Genomic DNA, 14,089 nt, shown 5'->3' with positions numbered 1-14,089 from the left:
TTTTTTTTTTTTTTTTTTTTTTTTTTTTTTTTTTAAATTTGTATTTATTTAGTCTTTTAATTTTAATTTTGTGTCTTATCAAATACATGATTAAAATTATAATTTAATACTGAAATCTTGTGTTTAATTTGGGTTAAGGTAGGTGATTATTAGTTGGCACATGTGTCAGACATTAATAGTCGCCACCGACGGCCGGATCCAGAGGTGGGATTGGGCGGTGATGGGTGACGTCATGGAGCCTACTTTGATTTTGTTATTTTGTTATTTGTTATTAGTTATTTTTGGGCGGCGCGTTGAGAAAATTGGAGGATTTTCGGGGAAAGGGGATCTGAGGAAGAGGCAGATGCATGCTACTGTGACCGTGAGTAGGATAAGTGTAGTGGCATGCCGCAAATATTGCCATGTTTGGGACATCACAGTGGAGGGTGGGGGCCATTAACGTTGACGTGTTATCTGTAGTTTAGTGGATGGGGTTGTCTGTTTCCTACATAGAAACAAATCCGGTACAGTGTTTGGGGAAGACTGCGTGGGAACCAAAGAAGAAGAGAAGAGCAAAGCTTCCATATAAGGGATCAAGTACTGGAGACTTTCTTAGAGGTTTTGGGCCATGAACTTTTTTCCTCTTCTACCTTCAAATGTCTCGTTCGAATATTTGCTACTACTATCAAGATCTACACCAATGGCCGCTCCACCCAAACTCACGCTAAGATTTTGTATCGACCACTAAGACCTAGCACTTATCCTAATGGCCGGATATAGGTCGTGCGCTTCGACACAGGCAGGTGAGCTGCCTCAGAAGTTTCGGGCATGGCCGGTAGTGCATGATTGGGCTTAATAATAATCAATTTAAATTAGTGCAGCAAAACCCAGAAAAGTAAAAGCAGGTTTTCTCTTTTTATATACAGTCAGACCCCACTAAAAGGTAGAGGATGATGTTATGATAGTGATGCCTCCCACTCTTCATCATTAAGGAATTCATTATTAACTTTCGTGTTTGTTTTTTGTTTATGTTCTCATTCTAAAAAAAAAAAAGAAAGAAAGAAAGCAAGATTGAAGAATCATCCAAGCATTAAGACACCGTACATATCTCAATGTCTTACTTAGGATGTGATAAACAACAGAATTAGAATAGAAATGGAAAATAATGGATTATTTTTATTCCTTCCCCTTCAAAAGTAAACATGGTATACACAAATAATACAATAAAACAGACAAAATGGAAGTTTGAACAAAGCTTTTGTACTAAGAGTGCAGAGGCAGCAATCAGATTGGTCCCTCAACTACACTACTCTGCATTTCAAAATAATGCCCAAATTCCGACACCAATTATCCCTTTTCTCATCATTATTCATCACCACCTTCTTCCCTGGTTCTTACACTAGCATTTCAACAGAGGCAGAGGACATAATCATGCGTCTAGTGACTTTAGTTCATGATCAAATTAGACTCAAACTTAATAGACTAAACTTAATAATTCAACCAAAAAAAAATATATATAAAGGCATTCCTCTAAGCTTTTAACTCCCTCTGATCTATAGGAGACATAATGGTCCGGATTCTTGCACCGAAACAGCCAATCCCTGCAGTTTCATGGAGTTTAAAGGTCTCTTTGTTAAAGGCAAGGAACATTATTTGATGTAGCTTATATAATATAGTGATAGCTTTTATAAAGAGGAGAGAAAAGGTGTTCAATAATTTTACATTGAATGATTACTTTAAAAAATAATTGTCACAGCTACTAATAACTTTTTTTAGGTTGAGGTATGAAATGCCTACTGAAATAGATTTTGAAGAGCAAGAGGAAGTGAAAATTGACCACCCATTAATTAGTTTCTCGAGTTATTTCATCTGGATGACTTCATGATCACTCAAAAGGGAGAAAGGATTTCAGATACAAAGGCCATTTGGAAGAACATAATAATAGTAATAATAATTTTGGATAACTTAGCTCATGAGCAAACAAAATAAATTGTTCTAAAACATATATAAATGCGTTTCTAAAATTGGATGAAAAACATCCATGACATTGAAGAAAAGATGGTACTCACAGAATTGATCCCTTTCGTTCATCTCAACATGAAGATATGACTACAGGGTTGTGAGAGTATCAAACTTTTGTTCCCTTGAACGAATAGCGTGGTTGAAGAATGCGTGGTGAGTGAAGACGTTGTTGCTAAAGTGGGTGAACAATTTCATCCACTCAGAACTCTGTTCTGCTTAAAGCTTATTCTAATTATAACACAGCAACAGATATGGATTAAGCAAATGGATTATATAAATCCAACTAGGAGCGTATAAAAATGAGGAAAAAATCAAGGTCATCGCTACACATCTTCAGCTACCTAAACAATTATTCTCTAAATAAATATAACAATATATTATTGCTCTCCTATGAGGTCAATCATTATAGAATTCCAATGTTTTCTAACCTCAGTTAGCTGAATCAGCTCTCCATGCTCCGTCGTGGTCTGTTGGCTGAGTCCACAGCCTATGTCATGCTTTGCCCACTTCTTGAATGAGTTGAGAGTGGCTTTTGCCAGGTGGAATGAAAATTAGATCTTCCCAGGCTCAGTTCTTCTCATTCAACTATAATTGATCAAGAAAACTAACTATAATTTCTATTTTCTAAAAGATGCTGCTACTTGAGATCAAGAAACCTTACCTCCATTTTCTTAAGAACATCTTCCAAACTACCGACCTGTTACATAAAAGTTTTGGTTGAGTGAAGGGAATAAACAATATAATCGTGGATTAACTTAACAAATATTTTTCACAAGAAAGAAACACGCAGTGATCGTCCACAATTTTCACTTGCAGGATAATAATTTCAGACATTCTGCTTATATTTAAAGCTTAAAACATTTTCATCTTCACTTCCACAGCTGCTTGAATACGAATTTCTTGTGCCAAAAAACCACTTTATGAAAACTGTAGACTACAGCGGAAAATTAACAAAATCAATCTTTCATTTAATACAGGAACGAACAGGTCGCTTCTAAAATGTAATAAGCAATATCGTATCAGATGCAAAGAAGAAGAGAAAATATAACACACACCATGTTTTACAGGGAGCACTGATCAAGGCACGAAATTCAACCCATTCAATGAATAAAACACACCAGAGAATAAAGATGGAAACGATACCATGATATGTTGAGAAGTTCCTAATCCCCTTGATGCCTTTGAGACCTTCGACAGTTCCTTCTCTATATCTTCCTATTTTCCAATTAAAGATAAGTACTAGAGGATGGTGAGATCATAAAACCACATTTTTAGAAGCACATTAGACGCATCAATGATCCACGAGTTCCTCAGAAATGATACGAACCTTAGTAAAGTATATAGGACAATAACGCTTGTTTTTCTTTTTCACAATCAGAAGGTCAGACTGTAAAACAGAAAATCGTTATTATGAGAAATGTTAACCCAATTATACATGACGTGAGATTCAATGCCAATCAAGATTGAGAGCTGTTTATGCCCTGAATTAGAAATTTGGAAAGTGTCCAATAATTCAATTATGGATCATTCTGGAGTTTTCACAATGAAGAATTTTGCCTTTGTGTTAAAACCATTTAATTGAGTGCACCAATGTACCTGAAAAACAGGAACTCCATCAAAACTGCTCCTGGAATCCGAGGCTTTGAGCTATAAATGAAAACATACAATGATGAGTCAATTTTAAACTGCATCAAAACTGCTCCTGGATTGGGCGGAACTTATGCATAATGAGGTGATAGTTCATCAGTGCCTTAGTACATGACGTGAACTTCATTGACCATTTATCATCTTCAGAGCTCTAACAGACACGGTCATACTTAAACCCTTCTAAGAAGATCAAAGTTGGTCGATGGTGCAATCCATTAAGGGAACCCACAAGTTAGCATCCTTGTACCGTACAAGGTTTACATAAACCCGTGCCATATTTAATCTGTCTAAGATCAAAGGCTATTGTTAATAAGATTATATTGAATGAAATAGCGTGACCAATTTGAACTGACAGCTGAGCAGCATTTAAGCTATCTCAAACGACAGCTCCCAAATCGTACGACACTGAAAAGCCGAATTCGATTCCAAAATTTTCGTCGCAGCGACCGAATCAGAAAGCCATACGAATCCCATTGGAGAAGACAACAAGATAACACCGCATCTTAATTCTAATCTGTTGGCGCACCGTCATGGCGGTTCTTGGAGCTCAAGCCGCCGCCATTAATCCTATAAATTTCCCCTTCCTCCTCTTCCATCGGCAACAAACCAAATACAATTGCACAATCGGAAACCCAGTCGATTACAAAACGATGTCGTCGTACGGTCGGAAATCGAAGGCGGTGGCCGCCCAGTCGGAGAGCGGGTACTCGGCGAAGGAACTGAGAGAGATATTTAACCAGATGGACACGAATGAAGATGGTGGATTGGGATTGTTCGAGATCAAGGAAGCTTTGAAGCAACTGGACGCTGAATTCCCAGTTCATCTTGCCTTCAAGGCGCTCTGCCAATCCGATCGAAACAGAGATGGAAAGCTTGGTCGGGACGAGATCGATAAGTTCATCAAGTACTTGATGAGCGAAGGTTACGTTGTTTGATTCAATTGCTCCGCCGCCGCCTCCGACCACGTCTCTCTTTCACTCGGTTGTTGATCGTTGGTTTCTAAAAACTTATTCAATAAATGGCGGCTGCGTGTTATGTATAATCATCATCATCATTTTATTACCTATTTGTGTCAATATGTATAATGTTTTTATAATTAAAGATTAAATTTGTGGGTTGATCTCTAATCTTTTTAAAATAAAATTTCAACCACCTTATCATCAAATAAAATATATTTAAAATACTAATTAAAAATTAGTTATCTTTATTACCCATTAAACTAACCTAATTATTTAAAATCTTTATCTTACATTATTTACAACACGAAATTATTAAAATTTTCATTATTTCAAATGCTTAACACAACCCAACCTTAAAAACAATATGATAAATATAAGTTAAAATTAAATAAATAAATTTACAAATAAGACCCACTAGCTTACAATGAAAAACAACAAATTTTAACCAATTTTAAAATACTACCTAAAAGTGTTAAAAAATCGATCTAAAATTGGTAAAAATCATGATCTAAATGGAATTGCAAGCATGGGAAAAAGTCTAGAAATAAATGGCAGGCATCTGAAAAGTTCTAATCTTGCGTGTGAAAATCTTTCATTCTATTTTAGACGGAAAAAGAGTTACGTTTGGAACACTTGTTTAAACGACTCGACTTTATTCTGTATCCTTACCTAAGGTTCGCTTATTGGATTTTATACTAAAAGAAGGGAATTAACGCACATTCCATTTATGATCTCTTTTTATTACCTCCACATAAACATCTATCATTGAGGATTGATGGATGTGGTATTTGATGCCATTAACCTCTATGCTCATCAATCAATTACCTAACCAACAATATTCTTATTCTTCATATTTTTCTTTTATTTTATTTTCCATTTTTATTGCTCTATTATTATTCTAATAAATAATCCAATCGAGCCATTACGCTTGTTAACTATGATTAAAACGTGCACAATAGGCTATTTCTTTATAATCATAATTAAATATGCAATTTTAAAGAAAATATGTTACGTGTTTAATATTATCAAATTATTAGTGGAAAATTTGTATGATAGTTTATAGGTACATTTTTTTTTTCAATTTTTGAAAATAAATTTTCAAAAAGTTTATCGATAGCTTCAATCAGAAGCCATATGTTCTTTTGAAGATTCCATCACTCTCTTTAGAACCAACTACCATTTTTAAGTTTAGAAATGTTTACTAATTTTGTTATATTTAATTCATAAATATTTTAAAATTTTATAGGATAAGTTTATGAATTTTTAAAAATAATAATTATTTTGATTATTGTCGTGATTTAAATATATACATAGCTTGAAATAAGTATGTTTTTCCCCTTTAATTTTAGAAAATATGTAAATAAAAGAGATTGAAAATTCAAATAATGAAATAGAGTTTTTTATTTTTCAAAAATTAGAATTTTGATATATTTTTTTTAATTTTTAATTTTTTTTGCCTTTTCTATTAGTTCTAAAAAAAAATAAGTATTATTCAAAATTTTTAATAATGGTATATCTTAAGAAAAGTATCCTTAATTTGGTTTAAAAAAAAATCTAAAAAATCAAATTATTGAAAAGGACAAGTATGTGATTTATGTATATTTTATTTTATTATTGATTTGCTTTATTCAATATCCATTATACAATAATATCAAATTATAGACCATACTTTTTATAATTAAATTTTAGATAACACTAAAAAATTTTGATTCAATGATATTCTTGACCGTTCAAAAGTGTATATAATTTATTATTCGATGCAATACTGCAAAGTACGAGTGAATTTTAATAAATTGTAAGTGCATAATATAAAAATGTGTTTTAATTAATTTTAATTACCCACCATTATTATTTATTAGAGAAAAATTTAATGAGATAAAACAATAGTAAATTAAAATTAGAAACTAATTATATTTATATTTCACCTCCTATTTTTCTTGTCAATTAAAAATATTAAAAAAAAGGTCAATAAAGAAGAGAGGTCAATTACATTTATTGCGCCCCGAGGAATTGGTGAATAAATATCCGACACCTGCAAGCCTGCAACTCAATCGAGAGAACCAAAGGCAAGAAGCACATCAAAGCCGGCGTTCGGCGGAGGAGGTTGAAAACAAAGCTACGGCGATAATGGGTTTCTTCCGCAGCGGCATCTGCGACTACAAGCGATGTCCAGTTCCTTTCACCAAAGAGCAGCTTCGCGAGATTTTCCTCAGGCACGACAACGACGGCGACGGCCGACTCTCCCGCCTGGAACTCAAAGCCGCCTTCGAGTCCTTAGGATCCAATTGGAGCCGTTTCAGAGCTCGCCAGTGTCTCAAAGCCGCCGATTCCAACGGCGATGGCTACGTTACTCTTGATGAACTGGATGGCCTTCTTGATTACGCTGTAAGATGCGAATACGCTATAATTTGATCCCTTTTAATCCCTGTTTTATTATGTAAACTATTTTAAACATCGTATTAATAAATAATTAGTAACATATTTTAAAATAAACCATAAATTGAATTCGTCCACCCCTTATATCATCACTGAATCAAATATATATATATGTATATATTCCATTTTCTTTAACGTTAGTTTAATTATAGTTTATATTCATAAATTAATAAATTTTCTTCCTGCTAATTTGATCTAATTTCCTTACCATTATATTGGGAGCGAGTAAGAATTTGTAGAAGAAGGTATCTATTTTTTTTTCATTTACAATTTAATCTATTATTAAATGACGTATTAATTTATTTTATGTGTAGTAATGATACATTTATTAGATGTTATAAATAGGATAAATAATGACACTCTAGCCCAACCCAATATAAAATCAAATTTTGATTGACCCAAAATTTTGAAGGGTAGAATGGTCCATGGGCCGATACATTTAGACCATTTTAAAGCTCGTTGGGCTTAACAATGGGCAACCCAAATATATATGTATATTTTTAATAATTAAATAATGCCTTTTCTAATTAGAAATCTTCCTCCACTTTTCCTCGTCTCCAATACATAAACAACACGTGTCCACTTTTGGTTAGAAGCTAGGAGCATTATTTTGTTTTTTATTCTTTTAAGATAATGTTGGTTTTCATTTTCGTTTATAAATAGAATATTATTACCTGTATTTGATTCATTATTATTTATTTTAAAATATCGATAATTATTTTCATTTATTTTTTTAAAGTTTTGTTTATTGTCTATCGAATATTAAAATATGTCGTGATACAGAGTACTGATATGGACTAAACTAGAACTAGATTTTTAGGTTGAAACTACGATTTATTGAAAAAACATGTGTAAAATAAGTTGTACTCTACTAAAAAAAAACATAATGAAATTTTCTTGAGAATTTGATCGAGAAAGTAATGAAAAATTGGTTCCTAAGGTTGTCAAAGACAACCTAAGTTAAAAGATCTGAATATCTGACAATTTTTGTTTAGCTTGATCTCAAGAACTGTGACCCTTCTTGGAACATGTCTTTGGAGCAAAAACATGAACAAAAGCGTTGTTAAAGTCTAAAAATGCACAGTTTCGAAACTCCTTCCTCTCGAGTTAAAATCAAGAATAAGTTGCAAAATTTAAACCTGAGACAAATAACATTAAACTCTGAACTTAGACTCGAAACCATAACAGTGAGGATAATGGTTAGGGATAAAATTTATCAATAAAAAAATTTAAGATGAGGTTGAGAACAGTAATTAGACCATACAAACTCGAGATGTAGTAGACCGAACAAAGACCTAACAATTTAGAAGGCTAAACTCAATTAGGCCCAAAAATTCATAAAATTTGATTCCCAATTTAAACCGCTTACCACCACAACAATTGTGCTATATTCTATTTGTTTTACAACCATATTTTTCCTTAGGATCATAAAAATTTTCTATTAATTTAACGATTCAGCTTCAGACAAATAGGAGACACGAATCTAACGAAGTGACTGAATTGAAACATACTTTGTTTCAATCTTTTATTATGTGGGATAATTTTTTTTTTAAAAAAAGAATATTTAGGACGTTTTTTTGAAGAACACTTTAAATCAAAAGAATCAAAATTCGATTTCAAGATTAATTTAATAATGAACGAACTAAGCTGCGCCGGTGATTAAATTATTCTCGTAGATTAGTTAAGTTAACGAAGACAATATCTTCCAAATATAGAACAAAATATGTCATACATTATTAAACTAACCTAAACTATTGTAATCATTACTAACACGTGATATTTTTAATAAATAATAAAAACCTTATTTCTTTTTAAAATGGAATATAATAATAAAAATAAAAATAAAAATTTGTTTTACTTCTTTTATCGTATTCCACTCTGCCTCAATAATAAGCTAAATTATTATAAATTAAAGTTTAGAGGTGTAAGCATATTTACTAAAAGAGTTAAAATCCGAAGACGACATATGGTCATGGTCGAGGCGGGGTAAAAAAAGGAACAGTCTTTTTAATTTTTACCTCCAAAATGGTTAAAATGGAAATAGTAATATATATTGAGGAAAAGAATATGTAACACCGTCCATTATGAAAGGTAAGTTAAGGGGAGAAAGAATCCTTATAATTTTACTTTATGCAAAGTTTGGATGATGACATTCATTCGTTAATCTATTTCCTTTTTCTGCTTCTTTACAACTGTCAACTAAATATGCGTTTTTTCCAATTAAAAAAGTACTAAAAAACAATTTATTTTGTCAAAGAATTGGATTCCAATATCTTCCCCAGCTCCAACCCCATAATCTCAACAAAGCATAATATCAAGGAAGTAGAACAAATATAACGTCTCTAAGATGCTCGTCTTTTATACGAACAAAAATGAGTATTAAAAATATTTAGTAAGTGAGACCTAGTATTATCCTATATTATAATTTATTTAAAGGAACTCTACGATTTAGTGTGAGATCCAACTTCCATTGAAGATGGAAACAAAACATTCCTTATGAGAATGTAGAAACATCTCCCTAACAGATACGTTTTAAAATCGTGAAGTTGAGGATAATATGTAACAGGCCAAAATTGACAATATTTGATAGCGGTAAGCTTGGATTATTACAAATGATATCAAAACCAGTTAGTGGTCGGAGTAGGATTAGACTCTTTTCATAGTAGACACGTTAACTGTGAGATTAATAGTGATACATAACGAGTCAAAGTGGACAATATCTACTGATGATGGCTTTTGTTTACATTTAGCATGCTTAGTTTAAAGAAATTTTATATTAGGTGGCCTCCTATGAATTTTCACATAAAATACGTGAATGAAGACAAAACATGCTAAAAGCGCGGGTCATTATCTAACTTTTTTTTCCTTTTATTTATATAATAATATATTTGTAAATTCAACAAACATGGCGTAGAGATTGTGGCTTTTCCTTTTGTATTAATATATATATATATATATGAGTTATGTGAGTGAATGTAAGCAATTTTTTATTATCCCCACTTTGACCGAACAATCCCTGACGCTTAGGAATCTGAAACTAAGCTGTAAAAAAAAGATGTAATTTTAATACAGATTAATGGGTATTATTATTAAGCTCTATAAATACCCAAAACACACCACCACAACAAACAAACAAAATTCAATACAGATTCAACCGCAATGGCAAGGAAAAACAAGATGTCCCAGCCGAGGCCGAAGCTTTCCCGGGAGCAACTCAGTGTAATCTTCAGAAACCACGACGGCGATGGCGACGGCCGCTTGAGCGCCACCGAGCTCACGGAAGCCTTCCGCTACATCGGCGCCTTTCTGCCGTCGTACAGAGCTCATCACGCTCTTCGTTACACGGATTCCGACAGGGATGGATTCATCGGCGAGAAGGATTTCGAATCGCTCGTCAATTATACCGAAAAACGACATTACACCATCGTTTGAAAATTTTGTTCCTTTTTGCTGCATGGTTTGTTCAACTAAAAAAAATTGTCATGTACCATTAGGAGAAGCTGCTCAGTAACTGTTTTTAAATAATGGGACACTCCTTTGTATTGTGACAATTTTTTTATTTTTTTTATTTTAATAATGTTCGGGTCATATTCAAAATTTACCAAATTTCAATTTTGAATCTCATCTTCATCTTGATGACAAACTTACCTCATCGAGTTTCACTTCGCATGCATTTTCTCTTAGTTTAAATTACCCAACCAATATTTATTTTAATTACGACAATAAAATGAGAGGAAAAAAATTAAGAAATAACCAAAACAATAAATTAAAGTCACACGAACAATATTAATTAATATATACTTATTAGGGTAATTTTTAGGATCGTTTTAAGGTATTTTTATTTATTTTGATTATAATAATACAAAATGAATTTTATTATACTACAAAAGAGAATAATAGTTTATTAGCAATTTAATTATACATACAATAGTACGTAACCAAAAAAAAAAAAAAAATTTATATATTTAAAATTTACAAAATGGAAATTTATTTGCGTACTTAATTTCATATTTCTTAGAAGAATTAAACTTTTTTTTTTTTTTTGTAATTATTCAAAATCATTAAACATAAATAAATTTTTAATAATTAAAAATAAATTACTCTCAAACAAAGAATAAGATTCCATAATAAGAAAGCTGGTGACCCTTTTTCCAAATTAATTTCGTGTTTGCAACCAAAAATTAAAAAAAAAAAAAAAGTTTTAAATTTAAAATTTTGAATATTAAAAAATAACAATAAATATGTTTTTTCCATTAGCATCTCATAAATATAAAAGCAATACATTTATGTCACATCATTCTAAAGTAATAAAAAAATGTAGTCAATTCTATATAATACAAAATTAATACGTGTTAACAATCGAGACTAAATAAACCATGTTTTTGAGTTAAAATGTCAATTTTAAACTTTTGCTAGAGCTCTCGGAGAGTTTTTTAAATTTAAAAGTTTTGAAAATATACATATTCTCATAAATACCCTTCACCCGATCCAACGTTAGCTCAGTGTTATTTTAAAAAGAGAGATATTTTGGTCAACATTACCGTCGCTTTCTCTTTCACTCTTCCATCCAAATCTTATATATATATCATAATCATACTTTTAAGAACCTTTTATTTTCAGCTCTCCAAATTATTCTGGCTTTGAAGGAACAAGTGCAGAAGAATTAATGCGAGCAAAAGATACCATATTTAATATACAAATTAAATTATTTTATACCCTTAGGGCTCTTAATTCGACTTATATATATAGGAATCACAAAGCACCAAGGCAATATAAAAAATGAATCCGACAGAAGAGAAAAGCAAGAAGTCGAAGAAGAGGTCGAAGCTATCAAGAGAGCAACTTAGCGTAATCTTCAGAAACCACGACGGCGATGGCGACGGCCGTCTCAGCCCCTCTGAGCTCACCGAAGCTTTTCGATACATTGGTTCCTTTATGCCTTCGTACAGAGCTGGTAAAGCTCTTTCTCACGCTGATTCTAACAACGATGGATTCATCAACGAGGAGGAATTCGAATTACTCATCAATTATGCCGAAAAACGCAAATACACCGTCGTTTGATCTTATACAGCTTTTTTTCCCTTTTCGTTTGTAACTTTTTTTTTTTTTTTAAATTTTATCTTGTAACACGAGTATTAACTCTTAAATAAGATATGAATTATCATCTTAATGATTAATTGTTCAATCTTATTATATGCATATTTTATTTTAAAAGATTTTTTTAGGCATTTTGGCAAGTATTATCATTATTTTTTTTTAAATGTATTAATTTTTAAATTTTATTATTCTAAATTTTATTTAATAGATAGGCACGTATATTATTAATAAATATTTCACATACTTGTATTTTAAAAATTTTATCGTATATTTAATTGTAAGAATAATCTCGGAATATATACACATAATACAGTTTTAGGGTATTTAATAAGTAGATTTGATGACTTGGTTAGTTAATTTCAATTGCTTTGAGTCGTAGAGGATTATAAAACATTCTCGAACAACAAGAAGCTTGCTTTATTGTCGGTACACTTTCGTAATATACATATAATGTAAATGTGTATATCTTAATGGAATAAGAAACCACTCTCTGGCCATTAATTAGGTTGTGATCCTACACGCAACACAGACAAGGGACGACTCTCAAGTAGTGTCCATCCGACCCTATGAGGGTCAAGATTGAGAAGTGTCATGATGCGATAGAAGAAAACGGTGCATCAACCAACAAACCAAGAGTGTATATTGAAAATAAATCTAGACATATGCAAAGTTCAAGAGAACGAGACGATACGAGTGTCGAAAACAAGTTCGAAGAGAGTCGGGTGGGACCCCAGGCCATAACCTCAGAAGCCAAGATTCATATATGAGTTTTGACATGTGGCTCGAGAATAAGTCTGTCGATATCCAATATAAAAACTTTCCTAATTTGGTGTCAAACGGATACTAGACGAACTATGCATGAGGTCGTATGTCCACTCGGGAAAATAACCTTTATTCCAAAATGGTGTTTTAGATTTGAAAAATAATTGTTTTTATATTTAAAAAAAAAATATATTTTTTGGTTATTGTATGTATTTCGTTACCATTTTAGTGGTCAGCACTCAACGACACAAATGAGTACTCGATTATGATATTACATTTCCAATCAATTTTTAATTAAGGAATCACATTCTCGTTGATTTTTTAATTACATAAAAAAATATAGTTTTATCATTTTTTTTTCTTTTTTGTAAATTATTTAACAAAAATCTAATTTAGAAATTTTGAATAATCACGAGTTGTCACATCGACGAATAATAAAATTATAAATTATTACAAAATAAAAGTTGGCTTTTAAAGCCACGTGTCTTCACCATAACCCTTTTAATTAAATAATTAAATTTAAAATCGTTAACTTGGGCCATATTATATTGGGCCAAACTTAAACAAAGTCCAAAAAGTAAATCCTAATTTAGCAAAGTCCAAGCCCAAATAAAGCCCATATTAATAGTTGGGCCCAAAAGCTATTAACATCCAATCCCACCTGCCATATAAAAAAAAAAAAAAAAAAACGGTGCTAGTAAAAAATAATTACCAATAATTACGAATTTGATTCTTATGATTTAGGGATAATTTCGGAGGTAAAAGTTTCATTTTAACCCTATACTTTCAATTAGATTCCTATAATTTATTCAAATTTTACTGACCATCGATGTTGTTATTGATTAATATATATTTTTTAAAAAGTAACAAGAAGGAATGGTATTGAATTATATCGATTATCAATTAAAACATATTTTATTAGTTAAAATAGATGGATGACATAAATAAATTTTTTAAAAATGATGGTTTGTAAAATTATTTAAAATTTAAAAAGTATATAAAGTAAATGTTGAATTTATGAGGACCAATTTGTAATTTGAGTAAAAAGTATTAAAAATTGTAAAGTCATAAATACTTTTGTAGTAGAAAGGCCCCAACTTGGAACATATACATTCACATTAGAAAAAGCAAATGTCCGGATTCAGCAGAAGGCATAGAGAGAGGTATGGGCCAACGTCCCCCCCCCC

General features: G+C 31.5%; 1 pseudogene; it reads right to left on the bottom strand.

Moving 5' to 3' along the window:
* Nucleotides 1-1,915: 1,915 nt before the first annotated feature.
* Nucleotides 1,916-4,180, bottom strand: LOC111446217 (annotated as a pseudogene).
* Between the last annotated feature and the right edge of the window lie 9,909 nt (nucleotides 4,181-14,089).

This window comes from Cucurbita moschata, unplaced genomic scaffold, assembly GCF_002738365.1.
Source record: "Cucurbita moschata cultivar Rifu unplaced genomic scaffold, Cmos_1.0 Cmo_Scf00008, whole genome shotgun sequence".
Classification (NCBI taxonomy): Eukaryota; Viridiplantae; Streptophyta; class Magnoliopsida; order Cucurbitales; family Cucurbitaceae; genus Cucurbita; species Cucurbita moschata.
This window is presented reverse-complemented; position numbering and strand designations above follow the sequence as displayed.